The 24,256-nt window shown below is 41.6% G+C and overlaps 1 protein-coding gene across 1 annotated transcript in view; it reads right to left on the reverse strand.

The window, feature by feature from the left end:
* The window catches only part of LOC149213449 (uncharacterized), a 213,770-nt gene that overhangs the window by 168,147 nt on the left and 21,367 nt on the right, over positions 1-24,256 (reverse strand). The gene's annotated exons all lie outside the window — the stretch shown is intronic.

Genomic DNA, 24,256 nt, shown 5'->3' on the forward strand with positions numbered 1-24,256 from the left:
ATTTATTATCTATTTTTGCATACTTTATGTTCATAACAAACACCATTCATTGATTGTTCGTGTTCCAACATTTTGGATGAGGATGATACACCTGAATCACCATGCTCAACCGGCTCCACACTTGCACCATACACTTGGTAGATGTTCCATGGCCCAGATGAGGATGTGTCTCACCATGGGAGATAAAGGGAGGGCTTATGCCATCATTCTAGCCCATTACCGATGGTTTACAGGCATTACCAATTCACTTGGAGACCCATGAGAATGTCATTGTGCTCTCACACCCACCTAGGGACACCACATGTGACTTGCTAGGTTATTAAGGGGCCAGCCCCTTGATCATTGTGTTTGGAACCTCTTCTCTCAACTTGGCACACTTTGGACTCCACTAGGCCTTCTCAATGGCCCAACGACTCATCATGTTTACTATTTTTCCCTCTTGAGAGGCTTTATCTTTGTATTGTTGAGCTATCTTGGTGGGCTTGTCACCAAATCATGTCATTATTGTACATTATTTTATTATTTGGGGCATTATTAGGCCAATTAGGTTATTTGAATCCTCTATTGGATTGTATAAATAGATGAGAGGCTCATTCATTCCTCTCATCATCACGTGGGTTGGATTAGTATCTCTTGAGATATTTTCACACTTGTTGTTGGGATGAACTTTTTGGATTTTTCTTGATGCACTATGATGTTTGGATTTTCATTATTGTCTTTGGAGCTTTTTTCTAATGCAAAGTTGATAAATGGATATACTCTCTCTCATGTAAGTGAACTTTTCATGTTGTTCTTGTTATCTTATTTGCAAATGCATGTATATTGTTATCATTATTCTTGTATGGGTTAATGTAATGCAAAATTCTTCTGGGACATTGAATAAGTGATTTAATGCATGTGTTACTCTTTGAGGGATTGGGTGAATGTTCCTAGAGGCACCTCTTACGTTGAAAGACATCGAAAATTTATCTCCTTTGCAAATTTGAAGTATAAATCCCTATTAACCTAGTTGTTGCCCTTGGGAGGCTAGCGAAGGTCAATTAGGGCTCCTTAGCTCACAAAAATTCTCGATCTAGGTGTATCTTGACTCCATTAAGCCCCATAAGCAAGGCACTGATCCTCACATCCCCTTGGTGGTCAAATTTATCTTTCTTTTCTTCACTTCTCCCAATTCTAGGCCTAACCCTAGAGGGTCACCTAAGCCAAGAAGCAAAATCTTTTGTAGCCATCCAAACACCTTGAAAATTGGTCCACAACTACATTGGGTCTTCTCAAGGGGTCCGCCGAGATTGAGCACAATCTGACAATGGAATACCAAGATATAGCAAGCCCTAGTTATAAGACCATCTCTTTCCCTAGGTTGCTTAGGGTTAGTGTCCTCCCTGGGATCATTGCATTCAAATCTCAAAGGAAAATTAGTCCTTTGATCCTATTCTCTTCCCTAATTAGGTCAAGCCCCTCTTTGATTGATCAAATCCATATCCTTGACCTAATCTAGGTCCACTTGGGTTCTTTGTGGTCCCACAACTATATAACTCAAACTCCACAAGGATTACATAGAATCCATCTCTCCCCAAGGATCCTTAAGCCTAGGAAGCCCATTGTCAAGGCATATCCTCCAACCCTAGGTCTAGGTATCCTCATAGCCCTTCCTAGAGAGTCAATCACCTTGTTTTCAAATTAAGCAAGTCAATTATTTGAGCCTCTCTTGTGAATAGGATTTAGGAATCACCATATCTTATCATTGACCCTATATTCTTGTGATTCCTCTCATATCGAGACTCCTCCCGTCGGTGAAATCTCGTAAAGAGCAAGGAGCTTTCGCTGAGGTGACAGTGGGTTATCGCTCCATTGTTGCCCCTTGACCTATTAGTTTCTCTATAGGATCCCCTCCTTGGACACCTTCTAGTTTGAGCAGTAACATAGTCTCTATGATGGAGCTCATAGCCACAAAATATCCCCAGTATCGGCATGGCTTCTTACTTTCCCCAAAGGTTCCTCTAGCAACAACATATCTTTCAACATCTTGTAAAGTATCATGAAGCCAAAGTGGTCTCTTCCTGGTAGGAAGATCACATGGAGGAGGATCCAAGGGGTCCAAAGGTTCCATGGGTTCATCAGCAAAATCTTTCTCAAGTTCAGGCACAGAAGGACCTTCTAGTAGGTCCATGTCATCATCCTTCTTTTCAACAGGAGGAGGAGGGATATCCCTTGCTTTTCTAAAGGCATCATCATCATTGAAAGTTAAATCCCTGCTAAACTCGATATTCCTTTGACTAGGCACATATATTCTAAAAGCTTTAGGATTGTCACAATATCCAACAAATGTACCTTTCTTTCTGGTGGCTTCTAGCTTGTTCCTCTTGTCCTTTGGCACATGGAAGTACACGGGGCAGCCAAAGATTCTCAGGTGTCCAACATCGAGCTTGATACCTATGAACATTTCTTCGGGAGTCTTGTCACCATCGGCTTGATGAGGAATCCTATTTTGAAAATAAACTACTGCATTAGTGGCTTCTCCCTACAGGAACAATGGAGGCTTTTGATCATGCAACATCGCTCAGGCAGCTTCCATGATGGACCTATTCCTTCTTTCAGCCACACCATTATGCTCGGGATTATACGGTACAACAGTTTGCTTCTTGATTCCAACCTTATTGCAAAAGTCAACGAATTCATTAGAAGTGTATTCTCCATCATTATTAGACCTGAAGACCTTGATTCTTTTACTTGTTTGATTTTCTATTAGTTCCTTGAAATCCTGGGACATATCAAATGCTTCGTCCTTGTGCTTCAAGTAGAATATCCATCTCTTCTAGGAGAACTCATCCACAAAGATTATGTAATATAGATAGCCACCTAGAGATTTTACCGGCATGGGTCTACATAAATAAGAATGTATGAGTTGTAGAATATCACTAGTCTTGCTTTTGTCAGAGGGGAATGGTCCTCTTGACTTCTTTCCACAGGCATATCCCGAACATATCCCATCATGCTTTGTTTGAACTTCAGGCATTCTAGAAACCATCTTCCTTACTTTGGGCAAGGCTTCATAGTGAAGATGAGAAAACCTTTGGTGCCATAGCTCACTTTGATGATTGCTATCATGTACCATTATTCGCAACGATCTTCCATTGACTCTATAGAGTCCTTCAATTCTAGATCCCAAGGTGAAGCATACCTCATGCGAGATTCCATAGGTCAAGTGAGGACCTTTCCTCTTATGAAGGAAACTCTCATTCCTTTGTCTTCCAAGGTAGATATGGATACAAGGTTCTTTTTTAATCCCAGAACATACACAACATCATGAAGACAAACGTTTTCCCCATAATCTAAATGAAATGTGACAAAACCAAAACCCTTCACAGGATAAGTGGAGTTTTTCCCAAGGATGATCTTTAGAATAGTCTCTCCCTCAGCCAAATTTGAGAGGACCTTCCAGTACCCAAAGAAATGTCTAGAAGCCCCACTATCTATTAGCTAACTGTAGAAATTTCTCATTTCCCACCCCGGTTTTCAGTTTCTCCTTATTTCTCCCATATAGTTAAATGCCCTTTCCCATAACCATACATTCAACAAGCTGGAAAAAATAAATATTGCTGAAAACACAAATTCTGGAAATTTTACAGAATGCTGGAAATTGCAGAAATAAAAAATCAGCAGTAATAAACAGCGATTAAAACACATTTAAACACTGAGATTTTTGGTCAATGTGACCCTGGAAAAACCCCCTACAACTCTTGGGGACAACCATTTTGAGAGCTCTTCTTTATTTCTGGAAAATGCCTTTTTACAGTAAGAGAAATGTTCAGCAAAAAAAAAATCAGCAAACAGACTCTTACAACTTATCTCAGCCTTGCTGAAACTCAGCCTTGCTGATACACCACTGCTGATACTCCGCAGCTATTGCTGTTACACTGCGGCTGTTGTTGTTACACCGCTGCTGTTGCTGTTACACCGCGGCTGTTGCTGTTACACCGCTTTCAGCTGCTGAAACTCCGCTCTCAGCTGCTGAAACTCCACTCTGCTGAAACTCTGCTTTCAGCTGCTGAAACTCCGCTTTGCTGAAACTCCGCTTTCAGCTGCTCAGAAATCTCCCTTGCTCTCTTGCTCTCCTTCTCTCAATCTGCTCATGAAAGAATGAATGATCTTCTCCTCCTTTTCCTCCCTTAACCCAACCCTAAGTGACTTTTGGGTGATCCCTAAATCCAATGGCTGAAATAGATTTAGATCAATGGCTGAGATTAAATGCTCATTTAAATCTCACTTTCTATTTTTTAATTCACCCAACTTTAATAAAGACCCACTTAGTCATTTATTTCCAAAGTCACTTTTCCTTTCTAATTTTTCATTGACTTTATAAAAGTCACTTTAAAATTAGACTTAGTAACTTTATCACTTAAAGTCACTTTTAAATTAGTTTTAACTTTATAAAAATTATAAAATTACTTTAGGAGAAAAAATAAATTCTTTTGGACACTTTTCCCTAGGACCTGTCCTCCGATACCAAATTTCAACACTCCCTCTTACCGAGGAAGGTGTTCCTCACCACACCCATCTTGTCTCTGAAGTAGACATGCTTGCCCCGTGGTAAGACTTTGGTAAGAATATCTGCAACCTGCTCATCAGTGGAAATATACTCAAGCTTCACAGCTCCCTTCTGAACATAATCTGATGAAATGATATCTGATCCCGATATGCTTTGACCTGTCATGAAATACTGGATTCTCCGTGAGTTTAATGCAACTCTGATTATCACAATAAATCACTGAAGGTCTCAACGGCTGACCAAATAAGCCAAACAACATCTTGCGAAGCCAGATGGCCTCACAACTAGCTAGACTGGCTGCCATATACTCTGCTTCCGCTAAACTCAGTGCTACTGACTGCTGCTTCCGGCTGAACCATGACACTACTGCTGAACCCAACCCAAAACAGCACCCTGAAGTGCTCTTCCTATCAGAAGCACAACCTACCCAATCAGAATCAGTGTATCCTGCCAATCTCACTCCATCTCCCTGCCTGTAGTCCAGACCATAATCCATTGTCCCCTGCAAGTACCGCAAAATGTGTTTTGCAGCCACCCAGTGAACCTTCCTAGGCTCACACATAAACTGACTCATCGTGTTGACTGCAAAACAGATATTTGGTCTAGTGTTGACCAAATACATCAAGGAACCAATCAGCTGCCTATACAATGTGGGATCCACCAACTCGGAATCCGAAGCATGAAGCTTCTTCCAGTTGGTGATCATCGGTGTCGACATGGGTCTACAATCCTCCATGTGGAATCTGCTAAGGATGTCCACAATATACTTCCCCTGCCCCAGGAAGAAATGCCCCTCCTCCTGCCACACCTCCAAACCCAAAAAGTAATGCATCAAGCCGATGTCCTTCATCTCAAACTTCGCCGCAAGATCTCTCTTGCAGTGCTCTATGAGTCTCTCTGCACCTGTAATGACCAAGTCATCCACATAGAGCACCAAAATGAGAGGCTCCTAACCAATCACAATAAAGTAAAGGTTCGGATCTGCCTCACTCTTTGTGAAACCCATCCCCTGCAAATATGTATCTATCCTGGAGTACCAAGCTCTGGGAGCTTGCTTCAGGCCATAAAGGGCCTTCTTCAGTCTGCACACATGGGACTCCTTCCCATGCACCTCAAAGCCCTGTGGCTGCTCAATGTACACCTCCTCCTGTATGAAGCCATTGAGAAATGCGGTCTTCACATCCATCTGGTGGATCTTCCAACCCATCTCTGCTGCTATCGATATAATGGAGCGTATCGAAGTATATCGAGCCACGGGAGCGAAGGTCTCCTCATAATCAACTCCCTCTACCTGGGAGAACCCTCTAGCCACAAACCTTGCTTTGAATTTCTCAATGCTGCCATCTGCAGCATGCTTTACCTTGTAAAGCCATCTGGAAGTAACCACGGATTTGCCCTCAGGCCTCGGCACCACCTCCCAAACATCATTCTTCATGATAGAAGAATACTCCTCCTGCATGGCCTCTCTCCAAACCTGCTGGCTAGCTGCCTCCTCATAGCTAGAAGGCTCAGAGTCAAGGATGCTGGTAACCATCGCCATATAACTACAAAACCTCTCAGGTGGTCTACTCTCTCTAACCGACCTCTTCGGCTCAGCAACAGATGTGGCATCTCTCAAGGTGTCCTAAAGCCACTTGGGCTTCCTCTTCCCTGAGCATGCTTCTCCCATAGGAGAATGAAACTCCTCCTCCTCATCACCATCAGTAGCCTGAACTCCTGACTGTTTGTCTGTTGTCCTCCTGCCTGCACCTGAACCTGTAGAAGCTGAGGTACCGTGTGAACTGTCCATCAATGGACTCCCTAGTGAACTGCTCTGTGAACTACTCTGCATGCTGCCCGGAGCACCACCCCTCTGGCTCGGCGAGCCATTGCTCACTGATGGACCTGACATCCTCATAGATGTACCTCCGGATCCTCCTGATCCCTGCCCACTGGATCCCTGCGACTGACTCAACTGCTGCTGAGGGTCTGGCTGATCCAGATACTCTAACTCCCGTGACCTCCTAAAGGCCCTGTCCTCCTCGAACTTCACATCCCGTCTGACAACAACTCTCCTCTGGCAAGAATGTAAATCCGAAAGGCCTTTGAGGTCTCACTGTAGCCCACAAAGATACCCTTCTCTGCGGTGGGCTCTAGTTTGGTCCTCTTCTCCTTGGGTATATAGGAGTATGTAATGCATCCAAAGATATGAAGATGACCAAGAACAGGCTTCTTCCCAGAGAAAGCCTCCTCCGGAGTCATGTGCCCCAAGGCACGATGCGGACCCCTGTTCTGCAAGTAAACAGCTGTGTTGCAGGCCTCTGCCCACAAGAACAATGGCAACCCCTGATCATGTAACATGGCTTTGGCAGCCCCTATGATGGATCTGTTCTTCCTCTCCGCAACCCCGTTCTGCTGGGGGTTGTAAGGAACAGTGAACTCCCTCCTAATGCCTGCCTCCGCACTATGTCAACAAACTCTCCAAGGGTGTACTCTCCTCCATTGTTCGACCTCAGGGACTTGATCTTCCGACCTGTCTGTGTCTCCACAAGAGCTCTAAACTCCTGAAACCGCTTGAAGACCTCACTCTTGGTCTTCAAGAAATAAATCCAGGTCCTCCTGGAGTGATCATCAATGAATAAAACATAGTACTCATATCCACTCAAGGAAACATGAGACATACGACCGCTCACATCGGAATGAATCAAATCAAGTATCCCCGTCGCTCTGCTGTCACTGCTGGGAAAAGGGGATTTGGCAAACTTGCCCATCGCACAACCTCTACAAGTATCAAAGTGATCAGTACTGAAATCTGGCACACCTGTAGTGATCTCCCGCAATGTCCTCAAGGCTCCATGATACATGTGTCCCATCCTACGGTGCCAAATCTCACACAGCTCAGAACTGCTAGCTCTGTTGTCGGTACTACTACTCAATGCCAAAAGGGGCTGGAATGCAAACTTGTACACCTTTGCATGGCATACACCTATCACTCTAGTTGAATCAGCTAGAGCAATGTTTTAAAACTCCGGCTCCGATTCCGACTCGGCCGAGGGTCGACTCCGACTCCGACTCCGACTCGATATCGACTCGGTCGGCTCGATTTCAATGACTCGGTCGGCTCGATTTCAATGACTCGGTCATTGTAAAAAATACATTAAATATTTATTTTTTATAAAAACATATAATTTTAAAGATTTTCATTCATGTTTCCAAACACACAGCATTAGAATATAGATAGAAGACAACATATGATCAAAGTAGGCTCATGAATATATCCATTATATCAAAATGGCACCCAGTGCATTGTCCAATACATACACGATGATGATATAGAGATCAAAACAAAAACACATAACCAAGGAGGCTATAAATGGCCTCTACAACAAAAGTCTGTGACCAGTACTATTGGCTACTGCTAGAGTTGCCAACATCAACTGGCTCAGTATTACTTGGGAGTAGGAGCGAAAGTGGGGAGCGAGAGCGAAAACGGGAGCGGGAGCGACATTTTAAGAAGCTCCTGGTTTGGGAGCGAATCCCAGAGGAGTTCGACAACCAATGTCACTAACATCAAAGTACATAGAGGGATTGGTGCTCTTGATTAAATACAAGTTCCATACCCTAATACATGACAAAAGTCAATGGAAACATTGCAATCCTTCAATCCTGAAATCCTGAAAAATTGATAAGTCTGCTGGATTTTGAATGAAATCTAAAATTCTACTTTCTCCGTATGAAATCCAATGAGGCCGAAACCACTCTCAAACATCCTGAGTCATTTCATGGTAATGTTAAAAATTTAAGTAAAAGGATGAAAATGAAGATTAAGGAGAATGTCACTTTTACTTTAAGAATTTAACATTACCATGAAATTTGAATAGCATATCAATAGTACAGAGCATTTCAGTGTGTTAAATAGGTTTGGGAGGGGGAAATGGACCCTAAATAACATTTAACTAATTCATACAACACATTGGAGTCCAAACCAATCAGCAAACACCTTAAAAAATCACTAAAAAATTGTTAAATTGTTGTTTTACTAGTGTTACAGGCCACTATTTGTGACTCGGCCGAGTTAGTATGGAAACGGCCGAGTTGGCCGAGTCATGGCTGACTCGGCCGACCGGACCGTTCCAAAGGCCGTTTCAATGTTTGAGGTGCCGGCTCGGATCAACCCGGCCGTTTCGGTTTCGAAACGGCCGTTTCTTAAAACCATGAGCTAGAGTGCCCCTGGGATACATCAACACCTGTACTTCCCTGAACAGTACCTCATATCCTCTGTCCTCCAAAGCTGAGACGGATATGAGGTTCTTCCTCATCCCTGGCACATAAAGAACCTCTGACACCTTCAAGGGAGGTTTGGACTCCCTCTGAAATGTCACTGTCCCCACCCCGACTGCTCTAACAACTCTGTCATCACCGAGTACTACCTCAATATCAGTGCCACTCTCTGAAAGCTCTGAGAAGTACTCACGGACTCTTGTCATATGACGTGAAGCCCCACTGTCCACATACCAGATACCTGAAGATGCTCCACTAGTCGAGGGAAAAGCATGCTCCCTCTGAACCTGTGTGGCAGGTGATCCAAAGTCACTTTTCCTTTCTAATTTTTCATTTACTTTATAAAAGTTACTTTAAAATTAGACTTAGTAACTTTATCACTTAAAGTCACTTTTAAATTAGATTTAACTTTATAAAAATTATAAAGTTACTTTAGAAGAAAAATTAAATTCTTTTGGACACTTTTCCCTAGGCCAAAGATCAAAGCCTAAGGGAACCACCTGTCCTCCGGTACCAAATTTCAACACTAACTACCACACAAATCCACAAAATGTGGAAATTTCTCATTTCCCACCCCGATTTTCAGTTTCACCTTATTTCTCCCATATAGTTAAATGCCCTTTCCCATATCCATACATTCAACAAGCTGGAAAAATAAATTTTGCTGAAAACACAAATTCTGGAAATTTTACAGAATGCTGGAAAATGCAGAAATAAAAATCAACAGGTACAAACAGCCATTTAACACATTTGAATACAGTGATTTTTGGTCAAGGTGATCCTGGAAAAACCCCCTACAACTCTTGGGGAAAACCAATTCGAGAGCTCTTTCTTATTTCCGAAAAAATGCTTCTTATAGTGAGAAATATTCAGCAAAAATTCAGCAAGCAAACTTTACAACTTATCTCGTTTTCCGTGCCTCACAGCCAACTAAAAACACTAACAAACAACAAAACAAGACAGCAATAAATACTGTACGGCCTCCTCAATTTTCGTGCCCATTTTCAGCGTTTAATGTTGCTATACGGCCTGCAATAAATGCATTGTACGAACCTCGATTTGTGTGCAGAAAAACAGCAATACACTGCACAGATTTCCTTGGAAAATGTGCCAGCAAACTGCCCCTCAATTTCTGTGCAAACAGCTCCTCGATTTCTGTGCAAACAGCTGTACGGATTTCTAGAAAATCGTGCCAAAATCTACCTTTCACTGTGTGCTAACTCAACTGTACGGATTTGCTAAACTGCTGCCTTGGATGTGTGCCAAGCTGTTGTCTCCTTCTCCTCCCTTTCCAGAAATCTCCCTTGCTCTCTTGCTCTCCTTCTCTCAATCTGCTCATGAAAGAATGAATGACATTTTCTCATTTTCCTCCCTTAATCCAACCCTAAGTGACTTTTGGGTGATCCCTAAATCCAATGGCTGAAATAGATTGAAATCTAAGGCTGACATTAAACGCTCATTTAAATCTCACTTTTTATTTTTTAATTCACCCCACTTTAATAAAGACCCATTTAGTCATTTATTTCCAAAGTCACTTTTCCTTTCTAATTTTACATTGACTTTAATAAAAGTCACTTTAAAATTAGACTTTAGTAATTGTATCACTTAAAGTCACTTTTAAATTAGATTTGACTTTATAAAAATTATAAAGTCACTTTAGGAGAATAATTAAATTCTTTTGGACACTTTTCCCTAGGCCAAAGATCAAAGCCTTAGGGAACCACCTGTCCTCCGGTACCAAATTTCAACACTCCCTCTTACCGAGGACGTGTTCCTCACCACGCCCATATTGTCTCTGAAGTAGTCATGCTTGCCACGTGGGTAAGGCTTTGGTAAGAATATCTGCAACTTGTTCATCAGTCGGAATATACTCAAGCTTCACAGCTCCCTTCTGAACACAGTCTCTGATGAAATGATATTTGATTCCGATATGCTTTGACCTGTCATGAAATACTGGATTCTCCGTGAGTTTAATGCAACTATGATTATCACAATAAATCACTGAAGGTCTCAACGGCTGACCAAATAAGCCAAGCAACATCTTGCGAAGCCAGATGGCCTCACAACTAGCTAGACTGGCTGCCATATACTCTGCTTCCGCTGAACTCAACGCTACTAACTGCTGCTTCCGACTGAACCATGACACTACTGCTAAACCCAACCCAAAACAGCACCCTGAAGTGCTCTTCCTATCAGAAGGACAACTTGCCCAATCAGAATCAGTATAACCTGCCAATCTCACTCCATCCCCCTGCCTGTAGTCCAAACCATAATCCATTGTCCCCTGCAAGTACCGCAAAATGTATTTTGCAGCCACCTAGTGAACCTTCCTAGGCTCACACATAAACTGACTCATCGTGTTGATTGCAAAACAAATATCTGGTCTAGTGTTGACCAAATACATCAAGGAACCAATCAGCTGCCTATACAATGTGGGATCCACCAACTCAGAATCCGAAGCATGAAGCTTCTTCCAGTTGGTGATCATCGGTGTCGACATGGGTCTACAATCCTCCATGTGGAATCTGCCAAGGATGTCCACAATATACTTCCCCTGCCCCAGGGAGAAATGCCCCTCCTCCTGCCACACCTCCAACCCCAAAAAGTAATGCATCAAGCCGATGTCCTTCATCTCAAACTCCACCGCAAGATCTCTCTTGCAGTGCTCTATGAGTCTCTCTGCACCTGTAATGACCAAGTCATCTACATACAACACCAGAATGAGAGGCTCCTCACCTATCACAATAAAGTAAAGGTTCGGATCTGCCTCACTCTTTGTGGAACCCAACCCCTGCAAGTATGTATCTATCCTGGAGTACCAAGCTCTGGGAGCTTGCTTCAAGCCATAAAGGGCCTTCTTCAGTTTGCACACATGGGACTCCTTCCCATGCACCTCAAAGCCCTGTGGCTGCTCAATGTACACCTCCTCCTGTATGAAGCCATTGAGAAATGCAGTGCTCACATCCATCTGGTGGATCTTCCAACCCATCTCTGCTGCTATCAATATAATGGAGCGGATCAAAGTATATCGAGCCACGGGAGCGAAGGTCTCCTCATAATCAACTCCCTCTACCTGGGGAACCCTCTAGCCACAAACCTCGCTTTGAATTTCTCAATGTTGCCATCTGCAGCATGCTTTACCTTGTAAAGCCATTTGGAAGTAACCACGGATTTTCCCTCAGGCCTCGGCACCACCTCCCAAACATCATTCTTCATGATAGAAGAATACTCCTCCTGCATGGCCTCTCTCCAGACCCACTAGCTAGCTGCCTCCTCATAGCTAGAAGGCTCAAAGTCAAGGATGCTGGTAACCATTGCCATATAGCTACAAAACCTCTCAGGTGGTCTACTCTCTCTGACCGGCCTCTTAGGCTCAGCAACAGATGTGGCATCTCTCAAGGTGTCTTGGAGCCACTTAGGCTTCCTCTTCCCTGAGCGCACTTCTCCCATAGGAGAATGAAACTTCTCCTCCCCATCATCATCAGGAGCATGAACTCCTGACTGTCTGTCTGCTGTCCTCCTGCCTGCACCTGAACCTGTAGAAGCTGAGGTACCGTGTGAACTGTCCATCAGTGGACTCCCTAGTGAACTGCTCTGTGAACTACTCTGCATGCTGCCCGGAGCACCACCCCTGTGGCTCGGTGAGCCACTGCTCATTGACGGACGTGACATCCTCATAGATGTACCTCCAAATCCTCCTGATCCCTGCGACTGACTCAACTGTTGCTGAGGGTCTGGCTGATCCAAATACTCTAACTCTCGTGATCTCCTAAAGGCCCTATCCTCCTCGAACTTCACATCCCATCTGACAACAACTTTCCTCTGGGAGGAATGTAAATCCGAAAGGCCTTTGAGGTCTCACTGTAGCCCACAAGGATACCCTTCTCTGCGGTGGGCTCTAGTTTGGTCCTCTTCTCCTTGGGTATGTAGGAGTATGTAATGCAATCAAAGATACGAAGATGACCAATATCAGGCTTCTTCCCAGAAAAAGCCTCCTCCGGAGTCATGTGCCCCTAAGGCACGATGCGAACTCTTGTTCTGCAAATAAACAGCTGTGTTGCAGGCCTCTGCCGACAAGAACAATGGCAACCCCTAATCATGTAACATGGCTTTGGCAGCCCCTACGATGGATCTATTCTTCCTCTTCGCAACCCCGTTCTGCTGGGGGTTGTAAGGAACAGTGAACTCCCTCCTAATGCCTGCCTCCGCACAATAGTCAACAAACTCTCCAAGGGTGTACTCTCCTCCATTGTCCGACCTCAGGGACTTGATCTTCCGACCTGTCTGTGTCTCCACAAGAGCTCTAAACTCCTGAAACCGCTTGAAGACCTCACTCTTGGTCTTCAAGAAATAAATCCAGGTCCTCCTGGAGTGATCATCAATGAATAAAACATAGTACTCATATCCACTCAAGGAAACATGAGACATCCGACTGCTCACATCAAAATGAATCAAATCAAGTATCCCAGTCGCTCTGTTGTCACTGCTGGGAAAAGGGGATTTGGCAAACTTGCCCATCGCACATCCTCTGCAAGTATCAAAGTGATCAGTACTGAAATCTGGCACACCTGTAGTGATCTCCCGCAAGGTCCTCAAGGCTCCATGATACATATGTCCCATCCTGCGGTGCCAAATCTCACACAGCTCAAAATTGCTAGCTCTGCTGTCGGTACTACTACTCAATGCCACAAGGGACTGGAATGCAAACTTGTACACATTTGCATGGCGTACACCTATCACTCTAGCTGGATCAGCTGGAGTGCCCCCGGGATACATCAACACCTGTCCTCCCCTAAACAGTACCTCATATCCTCTGTCCTCCAAAGCTGATACAGATATGAGGTTCTTCCTCATCCCTGGCACATAAAGAACAACTGACACCTTCAAGGGAGGTTTGGACTCCCTCTGAAATGTCAGTGTCCCCACACCGACTGCTCTAAAAACTCTGTCATCACTGAGTACTACCTCTATATCAGGGCCACTCTCTGAAAGCTCTGAGAAGTACTCACAGACTCATGTCATGTGACGTGAAGCCCCACTGTCCACATACCAGATACACGAAGATGCTCCGCTAATCGAGGGAAAAGCATGCTCCCTCTGAACCTGTGTGGCAGGTGATCCTGCACTAGAGGACTCATACGCAGTGAACCCAAACTCTCGGTCAAAACGAACTGCAAAGTCTTCAACCTCTGCTAAAGCTGCCACGTTCTGGTTCTTACCTTTCTTCTTCTTCTTCTCCGGACACACAACTGCATAGTGTCCCATCTTTTGACAATTCCAACACTTCACCTTGGAATAGTCCTTCTGTGTGTCACCCTGTTTACCTTTACCTTTGCCTTTGCCCCCACCATTGCTTGTGGAAGCCTGCTTCTTCCCTTTGCCTTTCTTGGCTCCTGCCAACAGTGCTACATCCTCATCCTGCTCAACTGGCTTGGCTGCCCAAGTTGACCTTTCCTGATCTCCGTCTAAATGCAATCATCCCAAAACCTCTCCCATGTGGGAAGGGTCTCATGTGCACAAACCCCATCAGCAAAGTTCATCCATGAACGGGGGAGGCCATTCACTGCAATCCGCACCAACTCAGTGGGTGGAATGACCTCTCCATCTGCTACCAACTCATCTCTCACATTAGTAATCTTTGTGAGATATCCAGCTGCACTATCATTACCCATCTTAATGGTCTTCAGCTTCTCCTTCAGAACCATTTTCCGGTTCTCATTGGTACTCTGGTAGAGATTGGACAATGCTGTCCACATCTCATGGGCATTTCTCTTTCCTCTCACATGAGGAATGCAATGGTCTTTGACTCCGTCTAGAATCAGTCTCTTACCCTTATCGTTCTTTTTATTATAATCAGCCAACTGAGTGGCATCAGTAGGCACAACAACAGGGTTCTGTGTGGTATGCACCATGATGTCCCAGACTTCTGCCTCCTCAAAGATACTCTGCATTCTCTCCTTCCAAACGCTGTAATTGGTATGCCCATCCAACCTATCCTCCACCCTCAATCCCAATGACATCCTGCTGTCCTAAAACTGAAAAATAGCACTGCTGTAGTAAAGATAACACTGTTGTTTGTGAAAAATCAGCTTGCTGGAATTTCTGAGTGAAAAAATCAGCAGGCTGTAATTTTCCTCCTTGCTGTCCCAAACTGCACTGCAGCACTCAAGCTCTGATACCATGTAGAAATTTCTCATTTCCCACCCCGGTTTTCAGTTTCACCTTATTTCTCCCATATAGTTAAATGTCCTTTCCCATATCCATACATTCAACAAGCTGGAAAAATAAATTTTGCTGAAAACACAAATTCTGAAAATTTTACAAAATGCTGGAAAATGCAGAAATAAAAATCAGCAGGTACAAACAGCCATTTAACACATTTGAACACAGTGATTTTTGGTCAAGGTGACCCTGGAAAAGCCCCCTACAACTCTTGGGGAAAACCAATTCGAGAGCTCTTTCTTATTTCTGAAAAAAATGCTTTTTACAGTGAGAAATTTTCAACAAAAATTCAGCAAACAAACTTTACAACTTATCTCGTTTTCCGTGCCTCACAGCCAACTGAAAACACTAGCAAACAGCAAAACAGGACAGCAATAAATGTTGTATGGCCTCCTCGATTTTCGTGCCCACTTTCAGCCTTAAATGCTATTGTACGGCCTGCAATAAATGCGTTGTATGGACCTCGATTTGCGTGCAAAAAAACAGCAATACGCTGTATGGATTTCCTTGGAAAATGTGCCAGCAAACTGCTCCTCAATTTCTGTGCAAACAGCTCCTCGATTTCTGTGCAAACAGCTGTACGGATTTCTAGAAAATCGTGCCAAAATCTACCTTTCACTGTGTGCTAACTCAGCTGTACGGATTTGCTAAACTGCGGCCTTGGAATGTGTGCCAAGTTGCTGTCTCCTTCTCCTCCCTGTCCAAAAATCTCCCTTGCTCTCTTGCTCTCCTTCTCTCAATCTGCTCATGAAAAAATGAATGACCTTTTCCTCATTTTCCTCCCTTAATCCAACCCTAAGTGATTTTTGGGTGATCCCTAAATCCAATCGCTGAAATAGATTGAGATCTAGAGCTGAGATTATATGCTCATTTAAATCTCACTTTTTATTTTTTAATTCACCCCACTTTAATAAAGACCCACTTAGTCATTTATTTCCAAAGTCACTTTTCCTTTCTAATTTTACATTGACTTTAATAAAAATCACTTTAAAATTAGACTTTAGTAACTTTATCACTTAAAATCGTTTTTAAATTAGATTTGACTTTATAAAAATTATAAAGTCACTTTAGGAGAAAAATTAAATTCTTTTGGACACTTTTCCCTAGGCCAAAGATCAAAGCTTTAGGGAACCACCTGTCCTCCGGTACCAGATTTCAACACAAAAGAGGAACTAGAAAGAGTAGAAATAAGAATATATTCAGATTGAGTAGTAGCTACATTATTTCCATACCTTGAGATTCTTTATCTCTTTGAGGACGATAGCCTTCTTCACGATCATCAGGAGCATCTCTCCTTCTTCTATCTCCTCTTCTTCTTCTATCATCGCCTCTTCTTCTATCATTAAACATGTTGTTGTTGAAGCCACGATTGTTGTTGTAGTTGGACCTTGGAGCATCTCTCTTTTCTGGACAATATCGTGCATAGTGACCATGCTTGTGACAATTGTAGCATTCAATTTTCCTTAATCTTCTATTGGAGTCCTTTGATTCAAGGACAAGCTTTCTTGAACCAGATAGTCTTCTTATTCGTTTCCTTTTCTTATCTTGTGCAGCAAATGTAGAGGGATCTCCTTCATGCTTTTGAATTCTCCCTCTAGATATCATCCTGGTTCTTCTTGAGTGCACTTGCCAACGAGCTCATCAAATTTCGAGAACTTATCACTGTTGGTTAAGTAGTAACGAAGTTTTCCCAAATAGGAGGAAGGCCTTCAAGAGTAGCGAGCACTAGCTCTCTATCAGATATAGGTTCTCTAGCCGTCTACAACTAATCCCTAAGTTGGGATATCCTCATGACATATGATTGCACAGTTTCCCCCTTATTCATCTTAATGTCCTTGAGTTGATTCTTCAAGGAAAGAATGTAATTCAAATTGTTGACGACATACATCCCAACCAGCTTGTCATTGATATCCTTGGACTTCTTCAACTTAGCAATGCAAGCAACCTGATCTTTCAAAGAATCTATAATAATTTTCTTTTCTTTGATCTCACATTTCTTGTACTTGGCCTTGACAGTAGCAGAAGCATTTCTTGGCCTTGGCCTTGAGTGGTTCCAGCCTCATTGGATTTCATATGGAGAAAGTAGAATTTTAGATTTCATTTAAAATCTAGCAGACTTATCAGTTTTTCAGGATTTCAAGATTGGGAGATCGTAATGTTTCCAGGTGACACCACCTACCGGGGCTACCCCTGCCACCAGTAGAGGACGTGGTCTACCTCCTATAGCTCCTACTTCTAGTTCTTCAGCTTCTAGAGCACATCAGACTCCACTGCCATCTCCACCAGTACAAGGACCAGCATCTACATCTAGAGGGAAAGGGAAAGCTGTGGCATTTTCTAGCAAGAGGGGCAGAGGAAATCAATAGGATTAGACTTTCATTTTATTGTATATGACATTATGACATGAGGAGATACATTATCATATTTTTTGTTGATATTTTGAGGCTGAGTTGGGACTCAGGAGTCAAGACTTACTATTCAGGACATGATTCAATGTTATGTGTGATTTTAGCGCTAGAAATGATATTAAACATCTTATATATTAGTTTTTTTTATCATATTTATGTGTCAATGTATTTATTTTATGTTGTAGATGGTTTAGATATTAAAAAAATTGAAAAAAAAAATGAATATTTTTGTACCAAACGATTATTTTTTCTCGATAATTCCGATTTGTTCCCCGCGCCAATTTAATCCTGATCACGATTTTCACAACATTGCTCCCAACCTAAGTCACCGGATTCATCCTAAACCCCCTGCGAATCCCGAATCCGGCGAATCCGACACGATTCGTCCGGATTCGTGTCCAAATCACAGGACACGTCGTGTCTGAGGGCGTATCGCGATTTTGGGACACGTGTCCTGTTTCCAGGACTCGCTAAGCTCAGTGCGGGAAAGAGAAGGGCGTGTTTGCTCATTAATATTTTCATTTGGCAAGTGATTTGTGCTGTTGGCAAGCGATTTGTGCTGTTGCAACAAGGAGTAGAGAATTTTGGCAGCTTCATGATCAAGTCTGGGCCCTAGTATTGATACGCTATTCATGGTAATGTTAAATTCTTAAAGTAAAAGTGACATTCTCCTTAATCTTCATTTTCATCCTTTTACTTAAATTTTTAACATTACCATGAAATGACTCAAGATGTTTGAGAGTGGTTCCGGCCTCATTGGATTTCATATGGAGAAAGTAGAATTTTAGATTTCATTCAAAATCCAGCAGACTTATCAGTTTTTCAGGATTTTAAGATTGGGGGATTGCAATGTTTCCATTGAATTTTGTCATGTATTAGGGTATGGAACTCGTATTTAATCAAGAGCACCAAACCAAGAGCTTCTGAATATGTCGCTCCCGCTCCCAAGTAACACTGTTCCTGATGATATGGGTCTAGACACCACTGTTGCATTGGCATTGGCCAACATGGATCTCAATGATCCAGTGCTAGAGCCTGTTAGATTTGATGACTTAGAGGGGTCAACCTCCATACCAGCAGATGCAGAGGCAACTATGGATACAGGGGAGGAGGAGGATGCAGAGGAGAGCAGTGGGGACCATGATGATGGGGACAGTGACACTGATTCTGATGCTGATTGATGCCTTGAGGCTTGTATACCTGTAGTTGTTTTATATTTTCTATTTCTATTTGCCATTGGCATTGCACCAACACTATCTATGTAACACATTTTGATTTGATGACTTAATGAGAAAACTACAATTGTCTTAAAATTTGTGTAAGAAATATGATAATATCTAATTTTTAATATATATATATATATATATATATATATATATATATATTTAATAAAATAATATATAACGTGTCCTAATGTGTCCTGTTCCGGGGGGTCAGCGTGTCCGAATCTGACACCACGAATCTCGAATCCTACGTGTCCCGAATCCCCGTGTCAGGGGACTTAGCTCCCAATAACTCTCAAAGATAAGTATCTCATGTCTTTTCAGTTTTGAGTTCATGTGCTCATTTAGTTTTAATTATATTAAATACTAATCACCTTTCTCACTCTGTTGACTTAGTTAGGGAAAAACATCTGCAAGAAGGAAGGATCTCTCAAGACGAGTTTAGTCAAGAAACAAAGGTATGCTTTGAATACATTGATTGAAAAGATTATTCATTTGATGATCTGTAACTAACTTTGTTATGACTAGTTGTATTGAATCTTAGTGATTCTTGTTTGCGTGATTCATCTCTTGATAAATCTACCCACCCCACTCTTAACTGTTTCGGTAGAACCCTAGACAGGTTCTGGAAAACCCTAACCGAATGGTATGCTAATGTGAATGTTTGAAATCCTAAGCTGCTTAGGGTGAATGTGAAATGTTAGTTGAAGTTTTATTGATGATGCCTTGTTTGGGATTTTGGTGTGATTTAGAAATCCTAACTTATTAAGGTTGAATGATAAGGTCTAAAATCCCAGAATCTTTGAAATATAGGGTTTGCTATGTTTCTACATTGGAACCCTAACACATTAGGGTTTGGTGGAATGTGTGAGCAAGATCCTTATATTGACTTTGAAATGGTTTCCTTGGTATGTGTGTGTTTGTCTAATCAAACACTAGTGTAATCAAACCCTAGTGTAATCAAAATGATTGTGTCTAACTCGTATTTGATATTGTTGTGAAGTTGGGTTTGACTAACACATGATATGAAATATATTTGCATGATGATGAAATCTAGGCATATATAGATATGTCCTTTTGGTTGAAATCTTAGGTTGGTCTAGGTCAAGATGTATTAATGTTATTGGACATATGATATGCTTATGTATGGTTATGAATTCCTAGATATGTGTGTTGACCTAGTCATTGATGCTTATGAGTCTTAGGATTTAATGAAGTCCTTGTCTGAGATTCTAGGATGATGATATCTGGAAATGTAGGGTGTTATAGCTAAACCCTCGTGAAGTTAAATTGTCTAGTATGTGTGATATGACAATCTGAAATCTATTATATGATTGTTGAAAATGAAAATCTAGGGTTTTGCAGTTAAAACCTAGTAGTGACATTGTCTAGTGTGAAATGTAACAATCTGATATCTATACATGTAATGATTGTTGAGATTGTTGAAATTGGAATCCTAGGGTTTTGGAGTTGAACCTTAGTCAAAGTAGAAATCTCTGATGAATATTGACAATATGATAATTTCAGATTTGTTCAAATTTGAATTTTTGGTTGAGTTTGATGATTGCTCAGAAATATAGGGTTTGCAAACTAACCCTAGTGGTAGTTGGTCATGATAATGACTGATTTATGGTTGATTAAAAATCTAGGGGTTTGGAACTAACCCTAGTGGAAGTTGGTCATGTTAATGACTAAGCTGTGATTGACTTTGATTGATTCTTTTGTATGAAATCTGGGATTTATATGAATCCCTAGTGAGAACTCTAACATATGTATTTTGAAAGGTTGTTAGATATATAATTGTGTAAATTGTTTCTAGGGTTTTCTATATGTTGTAGTAAGGTATGTCATACCTTTGGGAGACATATTGAAACCCTAGATGGAATGAATGTTGTTATGAAATACTCTAGGGTGTATAGTGTATAAAGTCCCTAGCAAGATGTTGAAGAGTATATGTCTCTTGTTTGTGACTGAGTTTGGATATTTGATATATATAAATATGAAATGCTTCCGTGATTTTGATATGGCTAACATCATGCTTCTATAGATTTGGTTGTACTTGCTATTGAAGTTGTGTAGGTACACAATCTTCAACTTGGTGAAGATGCTCATTGATGTGATAAGCATGATGGGGATGATGATAACTCTGATGAAATGGTTGGAAGCCACGAAAGATTCTCCGATGTCAAAAAGAAGAAGTTGATCTCCCGGAGGAAGCATGAATAAAAGAGATCTCCCTAAGATTAAGAGGGAGTCCAAATAAAGAGGTGCTTCCTGGTTGAGAGGGAGGGCATAGCTTGGTATTAATTGAAGAATGAATTTTGAAGGATATGTTGTTGCATGAGAAGTAAGAAGGAAAACAGATGATCGAGGAATCTTCTGTCAAAGATTCGGATTGATAGTCCTACTATGAACAGTTGAGAAGCAACATCTCTTGTCTGTAAGACCCCGGAGGTTTGTGTTTGATTATGTACATGTGAATGTATACTATTGGTTAGGGTTGTGTTTGTACAGGTGAATCTCTCGAAAGAAAGCATGTTGGTTACCAATCAGTTTGATTGGAAGAGATTGGTTATTCTTGATCTGCTGGATCAAGGGGTGTTGAGGCTTTGCAAGTGAAGCATTGCTTGGGCAGACATCTGGCTGGCACTTAGTGTTGATGTCTGGGTCCCAAAGTTGGAAAGGTGGTGTTGATTATTGAGCTCTGTTTTGGATACACACCTAGATTTTTGGGTTGGTGGTTAGCAAGTAAGCTTGATGGTACCTAGAGGGGCTGAAAGCTTGAGTCCATCTTAGTCCCACTTGGATAGATTGCCCTGGTCAGGAATCTAGTCCATGGCATTGTGGTGCCTAAATTGTTGAGTGACTGGTTGGATAGATTGCCCTGGTCAGGAATCTAGTCCATGGCATTGTGGTGCCTAAAGTTCTTCATGGTTCATATAGTTTGAGATCTTCCATTGTATATGTACATTATGAATACCTCCCTAGTTAAGAGGGAGTGTTGGAAAATGTAACTATGTTCGGTCTTCAATAATGTACTTGAGTCATCATGTAATGTACTTGTCAAAAGAATAAAGAAAAGAAATTTTATTATTATTATTGTGACTTATTAAAGCATGGGTTTCATGCTTGGGTCACCATGCTTTAGGTCAAAGTCCCCATTGAGGAATTCTAGGATTTATTCTGAGTCTATAGAATTATTGTACATTTAAAGAGACCCTTGGGCTTTTGAATCATGTAAAAAGGTTTAGTATTGAGTCAAATATGAATTATGGAACCTCCACACCATGTCGGCCTAAGGGAAGATCAAGTCGACCTAAGACCCTATTTGACCCCACAAGAAGCCTATAAAAGGAAGGACATTGAATTCATTTGGAGCATCACTTCTCATCAAGTTCGACTTCTCGCTACTGGGCAGACGTGCGAAAATCTTGTTGTTAAGCAGAAGTGCGAAGTGGGTAGTTAGGAAAGTCTGTTGCTCAGAAGTCGAAGTAAATGCGAGTTTGGGTGAGTCTAAGGAGTCAAGGAAAATCGAAATTTTGGTTGGGGTCTCTCTCTGTTTTGTGCTCTGGATTGGGAGATCGAAGTCTTCCAAGTTGGACTACTGCCGGAAGCTGTTAGCTGCTGCAAGTTGTTGCATAGTCGAAGTTGCTAGGAAGAGGTCAATCTTCTAGAGGCTGATTTGGTGTGGAGGGAAGTTCTGGTCTTGGTCTAGGGTGAAGAGTATCAAAGAATACTATTGAAAGGAAGAATTACTTTCACTAGGTTTTCCCCTCGAGGGGGGTTTTGCCCTTGCATGTGCCTACATCTTGTGTTCATTGTTTTATGCGTTGTTGATTTTGGTAATTGCTTGATGAACTAAAGAAAGAAGATATAAAGAATCGTAATAATAAGAAACATCACAAGTAATTATCAAGATCAAGAAAATATTTACTGCCTTCCTGATTTTCCAACACATAATTGTTGTTATACTCATTTCAATATGTATCTTGTGTAACAAACAAAAGAAGAAAAGAAAAAGTTATTATTTTGAAGCATGGGTTTCATGCTCTTTATTGATGGTCTTCTAGGTAAGAGCATGTTCTTCATGCTTCTAGGGTTTGTTAGGTCATAGGATTTATTGTCATGAATCAAGATAGTCAACATCGTGTTTCTAAGAACCTTTTGGGCAAAATATATCTTGTAAAATAAGTTATTTTGGGTCTAGAAAGTCCAGGAAAACTCCAAAGTACATGTCAGCCCTGGCAACTTCAAGTCGGCCTAAAGAAGGGAATTTGACCCGTTGGAAAGGCAATATAAAGGAGCAAATTCAACCTCATTTGGCACTCATCATCTGACAAGTTCAATCTCAAGAGAAGAAGTTCGATCTAAGGCTAGAAGAGGCAAGAAAAGAGGAGCGAAGGTCTAGAAGGAAAAAGGAATCCAAGAAATCAAGGAAAATTTGTTTTTTGGCTCTATCTCTCTCACGCGTGTGAAATTCTAGGGGTTTTGCAGCTACAAAGGAGGCCGAAATTGCAGGTTCGAGTTGCAGTAGAACGAATTGCAGTATCAAGTCACTGGGCGAAGGAATATTTTATCTTTACCATGTTGACCTTAGAAGGATTTGTCTTGATCAAGGAAGGATCTCTTAAAGGAGTTGGATTAGGGTTTCTGCAGCAGCTACAAGGCTGAAGTTGCGGGACGAAGCTACAGGACAAAGTTGCAGGGTCGAAGTTGTGGTCAAAGTTACAACTACAAGTTGGTTGATGTAGGATTGAGCTGTGGTGATCTGATTCTGTTGGAAAGGCTGACTTGGTACTTGGAGGAGGGCTTGGTTTTGTTGCCTTGTTTGAAGCAGATTCTATAAGAAGAGAAGATTTTTCTGGGTTTTTCCCTGGCTTAGAACCTAATATTTGTGTCCATTGTCTCTATTGTCTGTGCTTTCAGTAGATCTGCTAGGCTAATGAATTGTTGGGTGCTAGATTCGCAGGAAAATTAACATGGTATGGAAAATTAATGAAGAATCGTTGATTGGGCAGAATCTGGTTGTGTCATTGTGATTGAGATTGGTTATGTGAAATTTTGCTTCCGCTAATTAACATAAAAACTTAGTTGTGCTTTCATTCAATAGATTTGCAATCTGCTAGGTTAATGAATTATTGCCAGGTGCTAGGTTTGCAGGAAAATTAACAATCATGTGAGGTGTCGTGATATGTAAGAGATGTAAGAGAATCTCTAAGACCTATATGGAATATGCCATTAGGAAATTTGCTATGAACACTCTGCATGGAGGAATCCCACCAAAGTTGGAAATTTCTTGAGGAGCCCAAGAATTGATAGGTTGTATAAGTACTTGTATTCTTGCTTATTTCTCCTTCCTCACAATATTTTAACATGATACCATAATGCCAACAACATGAACTAGAAGTAGCACTAGAACTAAACATACATCTTAATATCTGCATGAGTTGGCCCTAAAGTAAAACAAGAAAGGAAAAAAATTGAATCCAACAACATCAGTTAGAAGTAGCACTAAAACAAAATATATATCTTAATATCTGCATGAGTGGGCACTAAAGGAAAAACAAGAAGAAAAGAAAGAAGAAACGAAAAAA

The sequence above is a fragment of the Pinus tabuliformis genome, chromosome 1_1 (genome assembly GCF_031772625.1).
Source record: "Pinus tabuliformis cultivar Carrire ecotype Pingquan chromosome 1_1, CPIR1, whole genome shotgun sequence".
NCBI lineage: Eukaryota > Viridiplantae > Streptophyta > Pinopsida > Pinales > Pinaceae > Pinus > Pinus tabuliformis.